Source organism: Scophthalmus maximus, chromosome 1 (genome assembly GCF_022379125.1).
Source record: "Scophthalmus maximus strain ysfricsl-2021 chromosome 1, ASM2237912v1, whole genome shotgun sequence".
Lineage (NCBI taxonomy): Eukaryota > Metazoa > Chordata > Actinopteri > Pleuronectiformes > Scophthalmidae > Scophthalmus > Scophthalmus maximus.
In genome coordinates, this window is record NC_061515.1 from 16436989 (window position 1) to 16461985 (window position 24997).

Sequence of the window (24997 nt, forward strand, 5' to 3'; positions counted from 1 at the left end):
ATGTCAGCAAAAAAAATGTAAACTTTGTGTGGGCAGAATTTACGCCAGAGCTGATGGATGAATAGTAGGATTGTATAGTTGTACCTAATAAAGTGGCCACTGAGTATGTATTATGGCAACATAATATGATATATTCTCTTGATTCTGAATCCAAAACACAGGTGAGGTCGCTGAACACATGTTGTGCTTGCATGACAGATATTCTGGCAAATGTATTTTTAAAATTGATCCTATTTGAGCCGCTGAAGTTAAAAATAGCGTTACCACTGTCTAAAATATGACATATTGCTCGCAGTGGGCTTACAGAGTAGAGCATTGTCAAATAACTTGGCGTGCAACTGTTTGTTTTGATATCAGCTGAGTTGAGAGTATTAATCCTATTCGGACTGCGCCCATTGTAGTAAATTTCCTCGGAACAGATGCAAGTAAGTCTTGCTGGCTGTTCTAATGGCTAGCAGTTGTATTTTATGACTAAGCCACTGAAAACCTAAATACTCTTGAGTTACAAGTCATCTGTGCCGTATTCAATAGGAGGAGTGTGAATGATTAATATACTTTTTTTTTTTTTGTCCCTGTGCCTGCACACAAATAGCATGGGTGAATTAAATGTGATATTAATACGGGGAAGGGTTAATCCTGTTGGCATCTGTGGGTTCGGTATCTAGTTTGTGTACTTTGCTACTTTTTTTTCCCTTCATTATCTTCAAGACAAATGTTGCACGGTCAAAGTCGACATAATGTTTGTTTTCGAATTTACGCTTAGATCTCTCCTGATTCGTAATAACACGTAATATGTTCTGTTGTCTTGATAGCTCTAAATCTTAAATGGTCAGTCTAATCTCTTTGAATAACACTTTTTTCCAGCCTTTATACAGTATGATTTCTAACAATTAGTCTTTGGTATGATTATCTGTTCCAAAATCCACATGATTCCAGTTCCATTAGTTCCTGTTAATTTTACAAATAATAAACTGCTATTTTTAATATCAGAGAGCATCATCTGTCATCTACTACTGATGCATGATGCTTGCTGTTTGACCCCATCTGTGTAAAAATAATCTAAAAAACATGCAGTTGCTGTATTAATTAGAGTCCAATCAATATATTGGGGCTAATGTTTATGCAAAGATATGGAAACTTTTATTTTACAAAATAAACTATTCAGAAAAAGAGGAGCATTTATTTTGACTTCTTACTTAAAAAAATAACGCTTAATTTCTTGATCCAAGATCAATATATTTGCTTGTATTTGTGTTTTCTTTTTATTTATCATCAAACTGTAAAATATTAGGTCTTAATACCATTTCCTTGTCATGAGGGTTTGATAACACCATATTTGGTAACTAAATAAATAAATCGGCCATAATATTGGTATCAGAAGTTTTTGTACTCCTTAATATCGGCATTGGCCCCCAATAATCAGTCAACTGTATGGTATCAATATTTAATCTAAAGAGTCTCTTAAACTTTCTCATACTGGTGTTATTACAGTAGTTAACGTACTTTCTCAGGAATGGGTTTCAGTTGAGAGTCTTTGAATCAGAGGTTTTTCAATCCTGTAAGAAATAAATGTAGAAAGAATAATCATCAGTTAATTTGAGTTGAAACAATGGCAAAGTTACTGAGTTATAAGATTCTGTAAAATTCCACAAATCTGTCTTACAGTGTGATTAAAAGAGAAGCTTATGTCTGTTCGTGTAGAATTCAGGGAGGCTGTCTGTCAGTTGGGAGACATATTTAGGCATAATTCTGGGATCTCTTATCGTCTAGTTTTCTTGGCTTGTTTCCAAAATCAATATGTTCTAAATTCATAACAGACCAAGAAATAGTATTTGTGGCTACTATTTTTTTTATTTCCATCCCCTGGAATGCCTTGCACCAAAATAATATTGTTATAAAGTCTACAGTTCAGAGTATCCAACAAAAGTTTGTACCGCAGAGAGACATTTCTTTCACATTCCCAATGGGAACAAAATTATTGTTAATCATGGTAATAACAAAAATAAAATATCATGTCTGTGTGTGCATTCGCCAACTTGACAAGAATGATATCATTTAACAAATGTTGCCGTCAGCTACCCAGACATGGTTGGACTCACTAACTCTTTCATCACTTAATAACTGCCATGAGTCTTAATGTAGGCAAGACAACATTTATAAGGGGATAATGTTCTAAAAGCTACTGCACCGTATTTACAGATCTATGTGTTATTACAACTGTTGATCTACGTGAGGGTCATTGGGTTATATCCCGACAAGTGCCCTTTTCAAATAGAAATTGTCCTTTCACCCCTTACAATGCCTCTGTCATAGGGTTAGAGAGGGAAGAGGACATGTACAGTGTATGATATATTTCTTTTTGCTTCATGAAGCTGTGTCCACCAACTGAATGTCCTCTTTGTCTGGTGAGGATTTATTCTTTTGTTCTGATTTTCAAATAGATATGGTGGGCAAGGATATGTCCACTGTAATCCTTCTTTTGGTATTACTGAAAAATGTTTATATCTTGCTGTCGCAATATCCTGTTATTGACGACCATCATAATATTAAAGAAATTCAATACTGAAGTTGTATTTGTTAATATGCAAAGGATAATATCATGTTAATCAATCCAGCGCCTTCTAAATAATTTTTACGTTTCTTTCCATCTTGATGTTTCACACTCCAACATGGTTTGTATTAGTTATTTGGATAGAATTAAACATTTAGGCAAAATTCATTAGGGAAAATTATTTTGATCATGATTCATTTCCTAAAAATAAATAAACATAAACAATGCTAAAGAGGAAATTGACAATAATATTATTATTATTTTTATTATTATCAGTAGTATTATTATTATTATCTTTATTATTGTAATATTGTCATTATCAAACTTCATATAGATATCATGAAAATACCCTAATTGTCAATTGTTTTGGCCACAATAATCGTTTAGTGAAAATCTGATATCATTACAACCCTAATATATATAATTTTTTCTTTCTTCTATTAACTATTTATACTGCACTTTTACTGGGTAGCTACATGTAGATGTATAAGGAAAACATTTCTTCATCATTCATTTCCCTGGATGCCTAGACTTAATGATGATATCGTGATAAACTGCACCACTACATTTGCATTGGAAATACAAGGATTTACCTATTGCCAAGTGTGCCCATGGCACGGATACATGCTGAAGTTCCATTGAAGTGTTCATTGAAATAATTCTAAATATGACCATCAGTAAAATAACACGGTAGACTATACTGTAATCAAAGTGGGGCTTCGAAAGATTAAAGGCAGTTGGAAAGGAAGTCGTATGTTTGTATATTTTGAAGTTCAAATCTTCACAGCTAAGAGCCGCACAGAACTCAGAACTTTGCTCTACAGAGAAAAACATTGCCAGCAAAAGATTAACTGTGCTCAGTTCTAAAAGGCCATGAAATTAAAAGCCAATAACTAAGCAATTCGCTACAGCAAATGAGACATGGCAGTTCATGCTTATCTCCAGTTCTTTCTTTCGCTTTATAGTAGAGAATAAATCTGCATATTGATCTTTTGAGCACATTGGAATTGTACCAATAACATAGATTGAACCAACAATACTGTACTTGTACTGTGAATGTCTGCTCATTAAAGCTTTTATTTCACTGGGGACAAAACAGTGTTTGTACATTTATTCATGTTCAGGTTAGCCCAAGAAAATGCAAGTGCAAGCATGAACTTGGGGAATATTATAATAAGTATCTGGTGGTAAAGTTGCAAACCACAACCAACTGAGCACCCACCAGGGGACTATTTATGGTGGCGCACCGCTTATTCCATTTCCGGGTTCCAGCAGTGCTGGAAATTCAATGAGAATGCAACATATTCTGAACCGTTTTGTTCAACAACCGTATTCAACACGAAGTAGCAAAAATGGCAACTTACATGGAGGCCGGGTCCACCTGATGTAACTATATTTAACTCATTCAAAGTTGACGAAAAAACATTGGTTCGTTGTTGCAGGTGATTATACATATATGAAGACATAGTTATGGACAATATTTTCAATTTCTGTGAATAAGTTCTCCTAAATACTACACAGTGTAGCTTTAAATGTTTATGACCTGTTCGACATGCATGCTAAGCTTGATGGGACTATTGATGCACACCCCGGTAACTGGTGCATTTGTACACTTGCTATTCAGCTCAAATAACCTTTAGGGTCTTCACAACTCCTCTTCTCTCTACTATACGAACAGAATTCAAGGAATTAGGTTTAAATGTGCTTTACAGTATATCTACTGATATATATAAAAAAAAGCTCACAAACTAGTCCTTTCAGGAACTATTCACTAACAGTTTGCTATACTGTCCTAGTGTCTTATAAAACTGCCACATGGCCCCTTCCCATCCATCTCTCTCACCAGCTCTGTTGCTCTGCATCACAGGGCTACTCTCCAGACACCAGGCAGGTTATTTTTGGGGCAATCCCTCTGACACCACTTTCTCCCTTCTGTGCCGGGATAAAGAGTTCATGCTCCCCCTACTTTATATCCCCCCCACCTGTTGGAGCTGTCCGTCTCCTTGCTGACATGTCCGAACACACAAGAGCTTTAACGTTGCCTCATACAAAACCCCAGGGGTGACGGACTTATGGAGGATCCCGCAACACATGTTCCTGCCGCTTTTACAAGGATCACGCATAAAGACATTGATTGATTTAATAGGATGTTTCACTTAGTTTAAATTGAAACGTATAATATATAGGAATAATAATATAAGTGGAGTAGTACTTCTGATATCAATATCCAGCTGAATTACCAGGGAAGACAATAATTTGAATATTTTTGTCAAAGGTTATCTATGAATTCAAATAATATAAATATTCAAATATTCATATCCTATTATATCAGTATGATTTATATCATATATTGACATATAAGTTATATCATATCACTATTTTTAAATCTCATTGGTAGTTTCAGGTGAACAGCGACGTATAACCAGAAACAAATAACTGCTTGTTTAGGCCATTTCCTTGCCAGACGTTTTGCACAACATTGGTTTGATATGCCCATATGGTTGTAGTTACCTCTCGTAAGGAGCCAAACTCTTGTTAATAATGCTGTCGATGGCTGGTTCCTTGTGTCATTAATCTTTAGGGCATTGTTCAAACCAAAGCTTCAGTTTTTCTGTATATGTAAATCAGATTTTTGGACACAATAGCCATATTCAAATAACCAAAATACTTACAGAGGATCACAGCTCACGAAAGCACCAGTTGGATTTAGTCTGAATTCACTTTCAGCATCAACTCACTTTGTGTGATAAATAACCTTTGGCATATGTTCCTCCTTCTGCCTCAGACGAAGCACTGATATTTAATGTCTAGATGTTATACAGCTTTTCCACTGAGATTCAAAGGTCAATTCTGAAAAGAAAAAGAGATGTATCATACAAATAAAGTATAATAAAAGTTAGTATAAAAGTATAAACTTGAACCTGTAAAAATGGATTACAATTATTTTTTGTAGGGATCAAATTTCCCCCTTTGGTAAACTGGTGGGGCAGGTCCCTCTGTCCCTCGTAACAATTACATGTATGACAGCCTGCTTTTAATTTCATAATTAAACTGACATTTATGGCAGTCAAAACACAGTTGCATATGAGGAATTTTGTCAATTTTTCAGTGGTAGAAGAAGTATTCCGATTTTTTGAATAAGTAAAACAACTGATATAATAATGTCCAAAATTGTCTGTATTCAAAATCCTACTTAAAACATCAAAAGTAAAAGTACTTGTTCTGCAGCAATGGCCTCTGAAATATTGTTTTATACAGTATCTCATGATTTTGATTGTTACATTGATGAATCGAGTCCCATTTTCTTGGTTGTAGCTGGTCAAGGTGTAACTATTGATAACTACTTTATATGACGTTACTTTATCAATGCATTGTATTTTTATCGTCAATGTACTTGAAAGAAAGGGTTACACATCAATGTAATGGAGTAAAAAGCTTTTTAAAGAAATAAGATATTCTATTGAATGCTCCAGCTTGATACACAGAAAAATCTGTAAGAGTATAAAGTTGTTTTTCCAACACATTTGGTTGTAAACCCTTCAATACTCATATTGCTGTCAAGTAAGTCCAGATCGTTATATTTCGGGGTTTCATGTGCAGTTCATTTTGATACACTCCATTCAGGTCCAGCTGTCTCACCCTATTAATGATCACATTTGGCCAGAAAGTGTAAAGACACTTGCTATGCCCCCTCCATCTGCACTGTCCTTCACTGTCACCTCAAACGTTATCTGACACCTCTCCAACACAGCACGGATCTCTATCTTGTCCTCTCTGTTGTCAACACAGCAGACCCAGCTGGGTCTGGGTCCAGAGCCCATAATCTCCCTCTAGATGTTTCCGTGGGACTTGAATCCAACCATTACCCCTCAGACGCTTTGCAGGAAAGTTGGGAGCCCCAACATGGTGCTGCTTTCTCAGGGGGGTCATTATGAGCTCTGATTATAAACAAGTGCTTGGTGTAAGAATAACACAAATGAAGACGGCTGGCAAGTCATAAAACTGGTGTTCGGCAGATTTTCTAGCGAGCAGTTGTTTGAAACCAAATAGCCTGTCATTGGCAAGTCTCCAACATGTCCAGCATAACATCATAAATTGGTTTTAACCTTTCTCCACCACAGAGACCAGTTTGAATTGTTCGTGATGAGAATATCTCAGGGGGAAAAAATGGCAAGATTGTCATGAAACGTACCTTTTTTGTTGCTACCAAGAGTAAGACTGATTTGGTGAAACTATTAACCTTAAATGTTTAAAACTCCCCTATAGTCTAGGGGAAATATTAGGAATACATCACAATTAGAGCATAATTGAATAATGTATCGGTTCCCAGATAGAAATCAACTGATATGATCCTTTTACAGACATATCGGTATTGGCGTTTCTGTTTGTATTTTATAGAATAAACAGTGCAGAAAAGATGTCCATGTATATTTCTGTTTTAAGTAAAGAAAATTGTTTTTTGGGATATATTTGTTTTTCTTTTCAATCATTCCCTTTTCTGTTACTTATATTGCTTGCTTTGTTTACCCATATTGGACACATTATTGAGAACTAAAGGGGAAACAAGGGAGCGGGGCTTGGCTCCTATACTGTAAGTCATTACCCAAAAACATCAAGTGCAGCCACAATAAATATCATTTTGGTTCATGAGAAAAAGTTTTCAAGAATTTGGAGGCCGTTTGTGTTTTCGAACTTAGTCTAGTTAGTTTAGTGTCTTTTGGAGTAGACTTGAAAATACTGTAGAGTAACATTTAATGTGATTAGTCTGGCTTCTGCATGAAATCATGAAATCACAATCAGGTAGTGGATAACAAAAAAAAAATGTCCGTCATTTAAAATACAGCGTGTGGCTCAGTATCTTCTTCTCTCTTTGTTTCAAGCGATGATCACAATGATGTTTAGAACCAAACCGCCTTTGGCTTCGGATCAGATCCCACCAGAACATTCTCTCCCGTGTTCCCAGCATATCCTCCTTTGTATTCCCACTGTTTTAGCACAGAATGGAGTGGAATGTCCACTCGTCTTTTTCTAGTGATCACTCTCCCCAGCAGGGCTTCTTCTTTCAACTAGGTCTGGTTCTTAAGCCCCAGCGCAGACTCTACGCCAGCAGCTCAGACCTAAATAGACTACCCATATGATGGAGCACAGCAGTCTCATTAAAGAAGAACTGTCTCTGTGCAGTGTGCACACACAGCGCAGCAGCTGGGTCAGTTGGAGTTACAGTGGGGGGGGGGGGGGGGGGGGGGGGGGCTCCAAGGTTTCCATGTATGAGGTTTTGATGATTCAGTACATGGTGGACTTGGAAAATGTTTTGCTTGAAGTCTAAACCAAATGAATGACTGGTATGAACTGCCGAACAGCGTCGGAGCAAGTGGGCTGACGAGTGGCGCAGTTCTTCCCTCTAATGCGATTAGATTTATGATGGCTTCATTTCTAACTCAACTCAGCAGGAAGGGGCAGCAGGTGATGCCTAGTAAATGAGCAGAAAGCGACCTAAGTAGGGGTCTAAGGCCACATGACACCTCTTGTGGCATCTATCTAAATACTTTGCAGACTAAGGAACTGGATCGTGTTTGTCGACTGCTCTCTGTTGCTTTACAGCTTCTCAAGTTTGATATTCTATCAGCCCAGCGCTGTGAGCCTGGCTGTCTGGGATCGAGGGGCTTATTATGCTCTAGGTGTAGGAGGTGACTATGGCAACACGCTGGAAAGCCTGAAAAGATTTTGCCACAGAGATACTGTGAAGCAGATGTTGTGGTGTGATTCAGCCCTTTCAGCAGCTGACACGTTACATTTCCATCCTGGCTGTGCTGGTATGAGATATTTGGCAATTCAGAACCTTTCATTTTCCCAGCTTCAGACTATTTTAATTAAACATCAGATTTAAAAGTGTCTTCCCATGAGCTGTTTTGAGACATTAAATCTGGAAAATGTCAGGGAAAATGGGGTCCAGACATTTTGTCTGGGTCAGACGCATTCATAACAGCAGGAACATTTCCAGAACACAACCCTCACATGGGCTCCCTCAGGATATTTGCTGGAAATTTGGGGGCTGGCAGGAAAGGTTCTGGAAAATGGCCGGAGCAACATTTGCGTTCTCACATACAGCCCTTCCGGAAAAGTTTAGGGAAAATATCCGGACTCCGGTGCATGTCTGAAAGCAGTATAAGAAGAAAATGGTTTCTGCATCAAACTTATACACTTACTTCCTTTACCTCTGGCACAACACAAGGCACAGATCTGAGGATTAAAACACCTTGAGCTTGAGCTGCAGAGTTCGGCCCGCTACATCACTGGCCTTTGTTTGTGTATGCAAAATCATACAGGAGTTCTCTGTGCACGGAGAAAAACACTTAAGGTTCCATCACAGCTGCACTTCCTCACACCCAGAGGAGGCGTCCCTCAGGGCAGCGAGATGCCCAGAGTATAGTCTTTATGATGGAGAGCAGCTGAGACTGCCACTCTCTCCACTGAGCCTTCCACGGCCTGGCTCGGTCCCACCGAGGGCAGTTTGTGATCTGTTACATCAATAAAAAAACATTACAATCTCACATGTCCCTAGTTGCAGTTAGCAAGGCTGTTTATGCGTGAGGTGAGATGATGAAGAGCTGATCGGCTTTCACACTCACACACGCACTTCTTTTTTTGTTTTTTTTCCGAAGAGATGCTACGCAGGTGCACTCTCGTTCTGCGCACCGCCTATCTGTGGTTTTCCATGGATAAAATTAGTGCCGGTGCAAATCCATCCAACCTTTGGTGCCCCGTCTCCCTGTGCTGTCACTCAGTATCACAGGCTTTCAACGGTTTCGCTTACAGTTTGTGTTCCAATGGGCCGCTGGTAACCTGAGAATATAACCAGGAGACATCGAAAGAGGCTAAAGATTCCATCATAAAGCGCGCATATGTCTTCCTGGCACCTGAGAGGCCGATCAGAATTAATAAATTAAAATGTTTAATTTACCTCCACTATAATGCGTCAAGTAAAAACATAGGGTTCAGAGGAAAGCTTAAACTGGGGCTTATGCAACTATAGCGATCAAATATATTTCAAATAAACATACCTTAAGCTCATTATGTCAGCTGATTTGCACTTTCTAGCCCGAGAACTAGAGATGCCCCAAAGTACAAGCCGAAGTAAGAATTGGAAAGTTGTCTTTACAACTGTGAAATAGATATGGGCTAGGTGACATAATGTGAATGATATTTATTTGTTGATCCTTTCCTGTCAGCATTTGTGGGGCTGCATTTTTAAAGGTCATCTCTTGAGCTGAAACTTAATCATAGCAATGAATGGATGGCATATTTAATATCCTGGAGGTAAAGGGCTTGGTGGCTGGCAGCCAGACCCCTGAGGTCACTTGCAACTGAATAAAATAGTGTGGTCTGGACACCACAGGTCAGATTCATAGAGCTGAATCACAGTGTGGACGACTGCCCTCCAGTAACTGCAAAAAAAGTACAAAACGTGAACATTGTTTTTATTACCGAGGGCTGTTTGACTTAATAAGGTCATACAGAATATGGATAAAAGCAGGGATCTGAGAAAATACATTCACAATTCAAGACTATGTTCCTTCAGTTATTGCTTGGTATGTGAAGAAATTTTCTATGATCGTTAGTTCTTCTGCACATGGAAATGATCTTATAATTTAAAGCTGGAGCACCTTACTCCCTCTATTTAAAATATGACACAATATAATTCACTGTTAGTGAGTAACAGCCCTCCCGGAGTGAATTAGACTGAATCTTTTGATTCATTAAGTGAAAGCAGATGCCTACTATGGGGTTTCATATCAACTCGCCCTACGACCAGTAGATCAGTGGGAACAGGAACAGTGCGATGAAAGTAAAAACCCTCGCAAAGAAACAAACAAAAACAGCAAATTCCCCATAATTAAATAAAGATGAAAATATAGAGTTCAGCTGCGTTTAACTATCTCCTGAAAAAGGCGTACAGGAAATGGTGGGAAACAGTTGAATGCTTTTGGAAGACCACAATGAAGCAGTTTTGGTGAAAAGAAAAACACCCCGCCAACACAACATGTGTAGAGACAGAATCCGCCTCATTGGCCCCAAAGATGTAGGGGTGGTGAACTGCTGACTGGAGCTAAATTCTTCCCACCAACTGAATTCGGTGGATGAAAGGAAGTCAGGAAGTCAGATCCCGACCCTGTCCCCTAAAATAATAAAATTAATATGGAACAGCATATACATTTGGTACGAAACACAATTGCGACCACATTACGTTTTTTATGAACACAACAAGGATACGTTGTAAATTCACAAATTTGGCAAGTTTTAAATAAGTTGATACTCAACCAAGGGGCCAACTCTGAGGCTGAGAAATGAAGCTTATGCGGAAGTGCTATAAACTGCAGTTCACTAGATGCCCGCTTGAGGCTGGCTGCAGAAGCAAGTAAATCTCATAGAGCCCCATGTTAAAATGCCCAACTTTACAGCAGATTTAAACATGTTTACAGCCTGGTTCAAAAAATGGTTTTGTTCCCAATGGCTGAACCCCCCCTTCGTGACAACTGTGGGGGGGATGAATTTTTATATTATTATATTTATTATTATATTAAGGTTTGAAATTCTGCATAATTAGGGGCGTGGAAACTTGATTGACAGGTGACGCCGCTGTTTGTTAGCCGCTCGGTGGCAGCTAGCCGCTGGCAGCGCTCGGTGTCACCTGCATTAATCACCGGTCAGTGAACGGGACTTCTCGACCGCCGTGTCGGAGGCTTGCGGAGAACATTTCCAGCTACTACCGGATGAATAATCCTCCTGCTCTGCGGTCAGTCGTCCCAACAGAGAAGTCCAGGAAGCTTGCGCTCCTGTTGTTTCGGTAAGTTAAATGATGGTGTTGTTGTTGTTCTGTGTTTGCAGTCATTAGCGGGTGTCGGTGTCTGCGCTCATTAGCTTAGCGCGCTAAAGCGCTTCTCAGCCAGCTAGCCTGGGGTTAGCCTCGAGCGAGACTCCGGCTCTGCTGACGAGGCTAGCGGGACCAACACGACATGACACCGACATGAGCCGGTTAACAGGCGTCTGCGTGTGGATGGTAAATATGGCCCACCATGTTAAATACAAGCAATGACATTAATGCAACTGTCAAGGTACATTAAGGTGTTTGTAATGTAGTGTCCATGTCACATATCAGACTTGTTTCAGAAGATACCGTTAACGTAGAGGATGCGGAGTGTTGTTGGTTGTGATGGATTTTTTTTTCGCGCCTGTACGGTTACTTAAAATGAAACAGAAGAACACAAGAAGTTTGATTCATATGTTTTACTAAAACCGACACGATAGAGAATTAGGATGCAGAGACAGGCTTGTTGTGATCACCTGTGACGAGGTTTGTCTGTGTAGTTTTCCTCCGGATGATCCAGACAGACTGGACCAGTGGAAGCTCAACATGAGGCAGAACTGAACTGGCCTCAACGCTTCAGCACTGACCCCAGGTCCACATATGGTTTGTGAATAACTTAATGGTCATATTTTTCCCAAGTGAAACATGAGAACAATGTACATTCACTGTGTTGGTAGAACTCTTAAATCTAAAACTACATTCAAATACAGTTGAATATCTATAGAACACAAGCACACAAACCTCTTTATTTACAAACGTGTCTTACTATTTTTTATTTGTGTCTTTGTTATTAGGGAAGGACCTGCCTGAAGGACTCCACTGTGCTGACTAGTGTATGAGTTATTTTTCAATAAATAGTCAGATTTGAATGTGAAATCTCACATATTCAGTCAGTATTAAAGACAAAAATAGTTATGATGTAAACATAATTTATTAGCCAGAACCAGAAGTTATAGATTAACTCTTTTAGTGAAGGTACAAAACACAAAAATGTGGACAATATTAAAATTATAGAACACATTTAATATACAGACTGGGCCTGTGCAAGCAGTAACAGCTGAGCTCAGAATGAGCCCAGAGGTGCAGAGTCCATGTGGTGGGAGGAGAAGGGGATACAGTGTGGGATTGTAGGGGAGGAGAAGAGCAGAGGTAATAAGTGTTGTAGCTATAGTTGTTATTTTTTATCAACATTAATGAACATAAAATAAACTTAACATTGTCCATGATAGTCAGGGACATGTTTAGACTTAAGGCCAAATTCAAGTGACACTGCCAACTGTAGCAGTTACAGGTCCCCTTCACAAGGTGCTGGAGGTGAGTCTGCTGCAGGTCGTCTTCATGTTGACCAGCCTGATGCTACTGATCTCCCTCGGGTTGTCGTCACCACAGTGGATGATGAGGACGTCAGCTACTGCGCTTCCTCACGGAGTGGAAACAGAGTGGAAGAAGGCTTTTCCACCCCAGTCCACCAGCCAAACGCAGCACACCAAGGTCTGCAGCTCTCTGCCCACCTCGACAGACAAACTCGTCACCACGTCCACATTGTGACTGTAGGATTAAAATTAATAAATGAGTGTGATAAATGCTTCAGATAATGAACAATGTGAAGTCCACTATAGAGTGTAGCTCACATTTTTATGTTGACAACACTGCTATGTCACATCTGTAGGATAAAATGGAACTAAAGAGCTACATCTCAGAATATAGATGAGTCTCTAATACTTTATTTTTAGACAGACTATATAGCTGTAAAGTCAAGCAGCCACGACTGGTACTGGTTTGTTTTGTGCAGCAAGTGGAAGCATTACAGGTGAACTGAACAACAACCAATGTGCTGGAAGTAATAAACATCTTGTAACAAATATAAAAGTGACTTTCTTACAGTCATATTCAAAGTGATAATATGGTACAGTAATGTCTATAGCAGTACAGGTAAGGTAGACTACCACGGACTTCTGTCAGTGTGAAAACTTGATCTGTGCACTGTTTACAACTGTGGTGTGGGGAATTATAGTTTTTCTGTTTTCTTGTTTGGTGTATGTGTTTGTCCCCTAAGGCCAAAATAAATAAGTAAACGACAATAATAACTAAGACTACAAGCCAGTGTTAATAAAACATTTACTGTATGTGAAGAACACTAACCATCACATGTAACTTCTGTTTAGTTAACGTTTATTTGATTTAATTTATTAGAATCAAAATATAGTGGTGCAAACTAATTATACAAATAATTTTTAAGACTTATAATTTCAGTAACAAATATTTATTTCAAAGGTTGTTCCAGTGTTACTTACCACATGTAACGTTGGCTGGGACGACTGGTACCGGAGCGCACGTTACCGCAGTCAGTAGTGCAGCCTCGGTGCCGCGGCTAGCCAGCTTGCACTTAGCCTAGCTTATTAGCTTAGCTCCTTAGCCTCAGCTAACTGGGAAGCTTCGACGTAGGTGATGACATTTCAGCGACTGGTCTGCATTCGGCCCACCTCTATGTCCATATTTGGATTAGCCGGGTAAGGGAGGAGTCGATCCCTGCCAACATGGCGACGACTGAGCCGCTGCGGAACCGCCCACTTTGGGCTTCAAAACTGGCCTGCAGAAACCAATGGGTGACGTCACGGAAGCTACGTCCATGTCTATATACAGTCTATGTACTGAACGTATCTGTCAAATGTTCTCACATAGTCCAGCCAGCGGTTATGTTTACTACAAAAAAATGTTTGATGTTACAGCCTAGTTGTTTGGTTTTGTTCAGTTTAGTTTCTAGGGGAAAGGGGTTGCAGATGCAAAGTCTCAGAATTCTTTCACTCACCTCAAGAAGCCTTTAATTTACTCAGCCAGCAGGTTTTTTGTTATAGACAATACTAAACTGCTAATCCTTGAGCAGTTATGTATGAGAATGTGCCTATATTAAAGGGATTTTCAACTAAATTACAAAATTACATTTCTTACCTATCCCAAGTGGTATTTAGCCACAAAGATAATTTTGCTTGCCAGGATCCACATAGTGTCTTTTGGTCAACAACTCTGGTTATAAACAGAAACTTTGTTTGCAAGAAAATTGCACTGGGCACCTTTAATTTACTTGCCATAACAGGCATGGATGTTATTACAGCATCTTAAATCCTGGACTGGCATCAACACCTACGTATTCTGTCTTGCCAATAAAGGTTCGTAATAAGGAAAGGCTATTCTGCAGGCACTGTCTTGTGGTAGATTTGCTTTGCTTTTGGTTTTCAGATAAAAAAACTATTTGTAATATGTTCTTTGGATTATTTAGAATAATCCGATTAGGACTGTATTGACATGGCAGTAGATGCCTCAGAATCTGGGCAGATAAATCCAAAATTGCAGTATCTGTGTTAGGACTGAGAAAGTATACTTTCTTTTTGTAATTTGCTGAACCAAGCCACTAATCCTTTCGGTTTTTCCGTAGGCATTCTACTTTGACATTAGACTTTAAAAACATCACAAATCAGAGGCTCTTTCTGCACAATATGTGTTTTTGAACATTTTAGCTGAAACACTTTTGGGACTTTTTTCCACTCTCATTAATAGCCTTTAGTGTTGCTCGTTGCTGTTCCATTTACTTTGGCTACGTGAATGTTGCAAGTGGCTGCTCAGTGAGGACAGACTGATCTGAAAATATTCAGCAGTCATTTCACCACCAAAAGTGTGTGTGTGTGTGTGTGCGCAAGTAATTTTTTTAATAATTTTGACAAAAACAAAAGGTTTGTGTTACTAGTGTGCAGCTTTGACTCATGTTATTGTTTCGGCGACCCAATTTAGGTTTAGACTGGTTTTATCTGCATTTATCTCTCATTCGTCGAATTTTGGGGACTGGTCCTGATCCTAGAGATATCATCTTGGGTGTGGCCTCAGCTGAAGTGAAGTCGCACTGTAGAATAAGCTGGTTGCGTGAGCGAGAGAGAGTCACTGGACCTGTCACTGATTGGCCGCGACCGGGACGGCCACGAGTCACCACAGCTGGAGAACTGGTAGCGAGAATTCAGGAGGAGTGGGATATTGTAGTGTCTTTTTATCAATATATGTAATGTGAGCAGCACATGTGGTTTACATTTTCTTACTCTGGAATGTTATGTTGGGGGCCTCCTGATAACCCCTGACCTTTCCTTTAACCCCTCTTTTTTTTGGTTCTCACATAAGATAACCTGAAGGAACCAGATGTTCTTTCTTTAGATAACAACGGACCTATATAAGTGTAAACCCGAAGCAGTGTCTTCAGAGCTGTCCTTTTGGCCGGACACTCTCCAAGCTCTGCAGTGCTTGTATCGCTGCTGGTCTTTTTGTAATAAACCTTTATATACAATCAAGACGGTGTCGGCGGACTTCTCGTCAATACATCTTCACATCATCGCCACTCAGTATACAACAATATCATCATATCTGATATCATCTATGCGGGTATGCTGTGATGCTTTTTGTGAGGTGCGTAGGGGGCGATATATTAGTGTTGCCAAATCATAGGAAGAGCCACCTCATTGACTGTAAATGACGCAGTGACTGATGATCCCTAGTGCTATGAAACAATGTCACAACCCGGCTCAAAGGAAGGACAAAGTGTGGAGACCACACAAAACTCAATAAAGTAAAACTTGATTCATCCAAATCAAAAGACCCAAACTTAACTGCTCAGGAACATATATATACTGTATATGGTTGGCAGTCAATCAGCATAAGTGCAGCCAATTCCCCTGATGAGCCACTCTCTGATTGGCAACCCAGGGCGAGAGGCGGGGTACACCCTGGACAGGTCGCCAGCCTATCACAGGGCCACATACAGACGGACAACCATTCACTCTCACATTCACACCTACGGTCAATTTAGAGTCTCCAATGAACCTAACCCCATTCTGCAGGTCTTTGGACTGTGGGAGGAAGCCGGAGAACCCGGAGAGAACCCACGCATACACGGGGAGAACATGCAAACTCCACACAGAAAGGCCCTGGTTGAACCGGGATTCAAACCCAGAACCTTATTGCTGTGAGGCGAAGGTGCTAACCACTACACCACCGTGCAGCCTACAAACAATAATATTAGATAAAATATTAAACAAATTTCAATCCATTATGATTCCAACGTGGGATCAGCATCCCAAAAACCCTTTATGCACTCATAAAATCTACCTATCACCCACTCTCCTCCTCCCATATCTTCATGACCCAGCAACCTTGGATCCTGAGGAAGCAATTTTATGACTACATGAAAACCAGGATAGTGGAATAAAAAGATTAGGCAAGACTATCAAAGGGGATCATACGACCAAGGTTTGAGCAAATTGACATTTGCTCAAAGATTTTATTGGATGTCCTTACATTTGGCATTTCAATCAATTTGAAAAGGGAAGTCAACAAGCGGCCGCAGAACCACCAGCACAGTCACCAGCACTGAATCTCTGTTGCTCTGCGGTCAAACGACCTTTTTAATAATTTTTTTTCTGACAGACTTGTCATTTCTGTTTTGCCATCTCCCCCAGCCTCGTGAAGTCTTTGCCTGAACCACTGAATGCCTCACCATGAGGAGTCCACATCTAAACAAGAGGTCATCCTGGAGGAAATGCCCCTGCCTGACTTTTCCCCCCCTGGAATGTTGGCAAAACCAGATCCTTGTTGTCCTTCAGAGACCGGTCCCCTCCCTGTTCCTTCACCAGCTTTGAACGAGAAATGGAGACATCAGGGGGCAATGAAAATGCAACCAAAACTCTAATGACGTGTGTGACACGCTATCTCTCAAAAGTATAGCAAAAACTATTAATACTACCAAAATCTGACTGACGAGCCTCCATTTTGTCACGACCCGGCTCGAAGGAAGGACAAAATGTGGAGACCACACATGACTCGATAAAGTAAAACTTGATTTATTTAATAAACAATTAAGTTAAACAGGTGTAAGAAACCACAATAACAATGCAACCAAAGTTCATACAAATCAAATGACCCAAAGAGGAGAGACTGACTGCTCAGGAACATATATATATACACATATATATATATATATATATATATGTATATATATATGTGTACAGTATATATGTATATGTATATATAAAACCACCAGAAGTCATGTCCTCCTTTAGATACACATCACACCCAGACGGGTGTCAGATGGCCCAACAACCACAGCTTTTGACTGTTTCCTGCTGACCAGCCCTACAACCAGAGCAGTAAAAAATCCTCTCTTAATGTCAAGGGGATGTCAACAGAAGCTCGAGAAGAAGCGGAAAATGTTACTTGTTCACATTTTTTGCTCTGCCAGTTACTTCTAACTTGTTCTCCCTTGCGGACGCCTTAACGGGATGCTGAGTGATTTTCAAGGGGCACAACTGCAACCACAGAGACATTAGTTTCACCTGACTGGCTTTGACTGTGTAACCCTTAGGCTACATTTACAAAAGGCTCCACAAGCATCACATTAGTTCCAACAGGCCTCAACCTCTCTCTGTATAAATATACATCATATTATACAAAATCGCTCACAATGATTTGTTTGTGTTCGTGGACTTGCTCTTTAAGTCCTCCTCATCGTGTTGTACTGAATTGCTTATTGGACGACATGACTGACAACATAGTAACTAACTGTAAATGGAAACTGACACAAGTAAACAAAAGCCAAAGATCTACAAAGAATCCATTTAGTCGGCAAGAAAACACAATCTGTTCTGAATCATCTCCTTGGAAGCGGTACTCAACTCCTGCTTTTAGCTTCTTTGTTTTTTTTTATTAATAGCGGGATAAAAAAAAAGGGAACAATGACTTTAATTAAGTTCACATGGCTGAGTGTAATGGAGGGAGATCTGGCAGTGTGTATCTGAGACTGAATGACTGTTGTGAGTCTTCTAGATGATATAAGAGCCCAGACCCACATGCTCTCTGACTCAGAGAGGTAACGCTGGCTATGTCTTACATAATTTTGACTAATAGAGTGGTTGGAGTAAAGCAAAAAAAAAAATCAGGTTTACGCTGGCAGATGCAAAGGAAGACGATGAGACAACTTTTTGGGTTTAGAAATGTGATGTCAACCATAGCTGTTCACAAACAGTAGCCGCGGGGCGTCTCTCGCCAGTAGTGTTACAAAAATAAGGTGAGACCTGTAATTGTTTTTCAGTGTGTTAAAACCCCAGAGGAGGACCACAGTGCACATTTTAATGAGAAGTGAAGTCTGTGGGGAAATCATCACATCTGCAAATGTGTCACATCATCATACGCACGCGCACACACACACACACACACACACACAAACACAGAAACACCATCTACAGCCAAATGCAGCAGGACTGAGTCCTGAGTGTCTCCCTTTAAATGTTTTGCACTGTTGAGACTTCAAGAAATATTTTGGAACGAGTTATTGATTACCTAATTAATTTATTGTTCGAGATAAATTGTCTCTTTTCTTTTGGCCAGTCTCCTTGTTTTGGAGGAATCTATTCATCCTTACTATTATTGAGCTATTGATCCCTTAGTAGCTTTCATCAGGACATACACAGACTATAAAGTACATTACTGCTGTTGGTGGCTTACTAATAAATACACAGGTGCTCATGTTAGGCTCATCTGACAGCACATAATACTTTGCCGTAGCCTACTTCTCTTAAGGATCCAAGGATATGACAAATATAACAGATGTATTTTTAAAGTCCCCCCCCCCCCCAATTCTTTTGAAAATTACAAGAACAAGAGCTGGTCTTCAAATATATTGGACTACTTGAGATTTGTCGAAAACATTTTGAAGCAGAGTAGATGAACATGTTGGTAGAGTAACAGCCGCTCCACTCTTTACATGTTCTCACCCAAAATGACCATGACAATCAAACAAATCTGTTAACCTAATAAACTGCACTGGTGGAAGCTCTTTTGTAAATGAGAGCAGGCAGGACATCTGAGAGACATACAAAAAGAACTATTCAGTTTGGTGATTGGTTCTTTTCCTTTTCCTGGAGGGGTTCCCATATCCACTTTGATGTGCCAGAATGCCATCTGGGTTTGATTCGCTCTCACACTGTGTTACCTAACTGAAAGTAGTTGTTTCCCAGAGACCTACAGACTTCACTAAAACTACATACAAAATGACAACAACAAAAAAGGTATTCATTTGCATCAGATGTTACATAGATCATTTCTGGAAATGTACTTTCTTATTCCTGTGCTGCAATAAATTGTTTAAAGGGCTAATTAACACCAAATTCAGCAGCTAATAATGGAACAATGCTTCCAATGCTAAATACTAACCTTCCTGAATTCCAGTCAAACTGACTTCGTTCAATAAGTCATTTTGTTGAAGAGTAACTGTTCACCTTGATGGAAATTTACTTAAGAAAAGGAGAAGTCATGAAGACTTTGGACAAGAAGGGCACAGTGCTAAATTAACTAAACTACAAAATCAAGCCACCGTGGATGGAACTACATTATTATGTGAATATAACATAAGCAGTAAAATATCGGCAAATAAAATAATATAATTCATATAATTGAAAATAGGCTGCATGGTGGTGTATTGGTTAGCACTTTCGCCTCACAGCAAGAAGGTTCTGGGTTCGAATCCAGGTTCAAAACAACCAGGGCCTTTCTGTGTGGAGTTGGCATGTTCTCCCCGTGTATGTTTGGGTTCTCTCCGGGTTCGTCTCTGTATGTGGCCCTGCAATAGGCTGGCGACCTGTCCAGGGTGTACCCCGCCTCTCGCCCAATGTTAACTGGGATTTGCTCCAGCCCCCCCGCGACCCTTAAATGGATTAAGCGGGTGATGATGGATGGATGGATGTATATAATTGAAATGTATAAATGTTGAATGTTAAAAATATATACAATATGCAAACTAATTAAATATGAACATAATTCCAAGGAGGGCTGTATTGTAAGCGCTAACAAATCTATGCGTTTCTTCTCTATCAATTACATAATATCTAAACTAAAACTGTAATCATCTCCTGATGGACTTAATGTGGGGCAAAATGTTCTGGAACAGACTGCTAGCTCACAGAGTTCTCACAGTACCAGCAAACGTTCAGATCATAACATTATTAAATGACAGCAGATTTGATTTTGTGTTGCCCATGCTTACTGTGTTTCTAAACTTTCCCCCCTAATTTGGAAGAACATAATTGTTTCTCTGCTGTGTAGAGAATATGTGGATGCTCTTCAAAGGGGCAAATCCAATTTAACTTTGGGGCGGACAGCACATTGAATTAGGCAATCGCACTAGTAATTGTTTGCATGTTTGTTTTCTAAGCCTTTTCTGCTTATTGTTATGGAAGTCTTCTGGTCAGTAGTTTTGCAAAGCCTTGCAAAAAATAAAAAAGCAGTGCCTGTCAGTCATACACCTGTGAAGTTTGAAGTTGATGCAGATGAGCAGTTGTTAAGAAAATCAAAATACTGACAGACAGACAATTCTATCATTATGCTGATGATGTTCTATTCTATTTACATTTCTTACATCATGGTGTATTTATTTTTTTCTTGTTCGGGATCTTCCTAGACCTATTCCCAATAATGAAATTCACGTGAAACTCGAATTTCTTGCACCATAAATAATATAAAACATATTCTTAAAGCCCCAGTGTGTAATTTTCTGGCGGCATCTGGTGGTAAAGTTGCAAACCGCAACCAACTAAGCAACCGACAGGGGACACTTTATGGTGGCGCACCGCATTGTCCATTTCCGGTTTCCGGCAGCACTGAAAATTCAATGCGAATGCGATGTGTTCTGGACCGTTTTGTGCAACAACCGTATTCAACATGATGTAGCAAACATGGCGACTCGTGCGGATGTTGGGTCCAACTAATAAAATTATATTTAACTCATTCAAAGTTGACAAAAAAAACATTGGTTCTTTGTTGCAGGGGATTATACATATATGAGCACATAGTTATCGACAATATATTCAATTTCTGTGAATAACTTCTTCTAAATATTACAAACTGCAGCTTTAATGAGTAGTATGATGCTAACACTCGAAGCAATAGCTAAAGCAGTGCCTCTTATGATGCATGTTGATTAAAAAGTTCAACTGCTTTAATTAGGTTGTAACCATGTAGCCATAATGTGCTTAGATAATTTAGCTTTCTATTCTGCCCTTACACACCCATCATAATTAGCTCGAAGGGTTTCACGGTGAATCACGGTAACATTCCTGACAGTTAGTATTGCCGGTTCAAATTTCCACTAAGGTGTCACTGTTCTTTTTAAACTTTCCTTCCGCTAAGAGGACAAAGTCTTAAGTGTGGTCATGTTTTGTTATTGTATAAGTGGTAAGGGGAAACTTGCTCACCATGTCTGCAGACCATGGAGATAGAAAGAAAGCCTCTTTGATAGGAGGCAAAACCGAAAACGCAAAGCAAGTTAATATTTAGCTCATTGTCTAACTGGCTTATCGCATGTCAATAATTTAAAACAAAGCTTTCAGTGTTGCATACTCTTGTTAAAAGTCCTGCATGTTGTTATGCTGCCGAGTTGTGACTCTATTGCTCATTACCAAAGATGAGCACGTCACATTGTCGAGTTGCCCAAACAATATCTCTTGTTTGATTAAAGTTGTCGAACTGGTTGTGAAAGTGTTCAAGCAAGAGAAACGGTCATACTCTAATACAAGACTACACTCAAATGCAACACAAAAGATAGACTGTGGGTGTGAGTGTGTGTGTAAATGGTAGAGGAAAAAGAATACTTTTCACATTTTCAGTATTTTAAGAATACTCTGAATTACCATCATCATTCTTGTCACTACTGATGACTTGTGATGTAAAACTTTCATACCATTTTATCTCTGATATAAGTACTGTGATCAGTCATCCCACCTGTTTGTTATATTTTTTTATTTTTTACAGTCTCTGAACTGTTTGTGTGGGTTCAGGTCAGAAATTTGAACCGACAAGCCCCTAGTTGGAGGGGAATTTAAAGCAGGAGTGACAGAGGAAAGGCAGAGTCGAGAGGGTCAAAGTGGAATTACACTGTGAATTTATTTGTCTGCCCACACTCCGTTGAGGGAGATATTTCCAGTCCCTTCCATATGCGAAAAGAAACAACTCCTCCAGGAAAATATGAGGCCCCATCACCTTCAACCCAAACATTGTTGTTTCTTGTCTTGAACCTTTCTTGTAGCTATATGGTGAAACTTGAATGCATTCATGTACAAGATACACTGGCTTCAGACGCTGCTGTGCAGGGTGGAAAGAATTCTTATATTTTTATTTAATTTAATTCTGACATTTCTGTGATTGCAAAAAAAAAAAAGAGAAAAAAAAGTGATCTCATTTTATACCCATTTAAACTGGTGCCAGGGAAAAATGGTTTGGTTTGAATAGAACCACTGTTCTGCTCTTCTGTCTCTACAGGGCTCATGGATGCTGGATCCAGAGCTACTTCTGTGGCTTTTGGTTCTGCTCCAAGATTCGGTTAAGCGGCATTTCCCCCTTTCCCCCCTTCTGTCTGATCTGCACTGCAGACATGTGAAAGAGTCTGTACGTACTCTTGAGTTTACACATAATGCAAAGAGCAGTCTTCCTTGTCACACATGCTCCATCAACCTCTCACTCATGTTGACACACACACACACACACACACACACACACACACACACACAGACAACATCTTTGAGCACACAAGCACATTTTTGTTCACACAACAGGGGCATTCACAGTTTCCTCTCTGCTCCAGCTGAGAGCAGTGACTGTTGACGGGCAGAGGGGGAGGCGGAGCAAACAGTCTGTCAGTATTACATCCAAGGCTGTGAGGATCAGAGAGCTTTCAGCTTTCAGGAATAGCAATGGCGACACATCACACCTTTGTGAACTCACAAGCCTCTCTGAAATTGTACCCCTCATAAACAACGTAAAGCTTTGAATGGTGAAATCATAACCGGTTCATCAGAAGGGCGCAAACATTACCTGCTGTTAAGCTGCCTCACCCCTGCACCTACTAAAAACTTTTTTCCGCTCCTCATAGGCACCATAAGTAAAGCATCCCTGCTATATTTGTATAGCAAAAGTAATGGATGCTTTTTTGTATAATACATAACAGTGTTTGTGATATCTCATTTGGTCAAGAGCAGCCAAAACATGCAAATGCCATCTGCCTTTAATTGACCAGACTATGCATCTATCATTGTGAAATCTCCAAAGATCTGGAATTGTAAAAGACATAGATGGATGTGATTCTGGTCTTCCTCCAGCTCGGAAACTTGAACGCATTTCCCCCGGTGCCAGTGAAAACCAAGATGTTGCACAAGTTGGACGTCTTCTCTGCGTCCATACAAGCAGTATGCATGACCCGTCTTGGAGAAGTGGCTTTTTATGATCACTGTGTGCAAAGATGCTTGGCTTTGCAAGGGAATCCTCTCAAAAGGAAGTACCCCGTAATGGACATCCAGATCATAATTCCCATCCAACTGTTCTCATCCAGTTTTTTTTTTTTTTTTTTCATCCTTCCACAGTTCCCACAGCCTCTCGAGACTGTCTTTTATAGAATGTTGATTTAGTGCCTTTTTCACACCAGATGAAGAACACATGTAGAGAGGACTTTTGGTTCTGGTGTTAACTCTCCTTGTATTTTTTTTTTCCTTCTTTTTCTTTCAGGGAAAGGGGGAAAAAAGGACAATTATCTTTTGTTCAAAAGGGTGAATTGACTTGATCATTCAGAGAATAAATACGCATAAATAAAGAGATTTGAATGTCTGCGTTGTGTACTTGACAAAGCTCTTCTGCCTTATATATGATGTGTGTGTATATATCTATACATATATATATATATGTATATATATATATAGTCACTTAGTTATAGTTAGCCTAGCTTAAATTAGATGAAATAATATTTTTCTGCCCATTTTTATCTTTTCTCTGAACCCAAACTAAAATAACTTCTACATACTTGTGTAACCTATAATCAGCCTCTTCATCCACTGTCAGCCATTTTGCTGTTGGTTTTGTTTTTTTGAATCAGACGTGGGAACTGGGCTCCTCTTCGTGACCTACTGCAATGTGCATTAGCCACGGGAACAAAAATGTTGACCAATATGTTATATTCACACATGTCTGGAGTGATACCCGGTGCCAAAAACTAAATTAGAACATGTACGTGGCATGCATATGTGGGGCAACGTCTCTCGAGGGCCAGTTCCGGGCTCACTGCAGCCTGTCTTGGCTGCAGCTATTGCTTTTGGATCTGGAGTTATGCAAGTTTATGAATTTAATCAAACCCAAAGCAGTTTTTATAGTAACCAGGAACAGCTTGCTCTGCTCAATGCCAACCCAACGTCTCTATTGATGCCAACCATCGGCAGCTTTTTCCTTGTTTGGCAATATCTTAGGCAGAACCAACTTCTTGTAGGAATCTTTAAATCTGTGCAGTCGGGGGGCCACTTGAAGCGATAAGACAAGACGCAACGTGACACTCTTTTACTACGCTAGAGGGTGTCTGATGACAAAACGTGACGGAGCAGAAGAGATAGATGTCTGTTGACCCCGGGTCAACTGCCACATTGCTGAACAAACGCCTCCAAAATGAGAATCTGAGAACACCGAGGGGCAGGGTGTTGACAGAAGCAGGGAGTAAATAGATGAACCTCCGTCAGAGC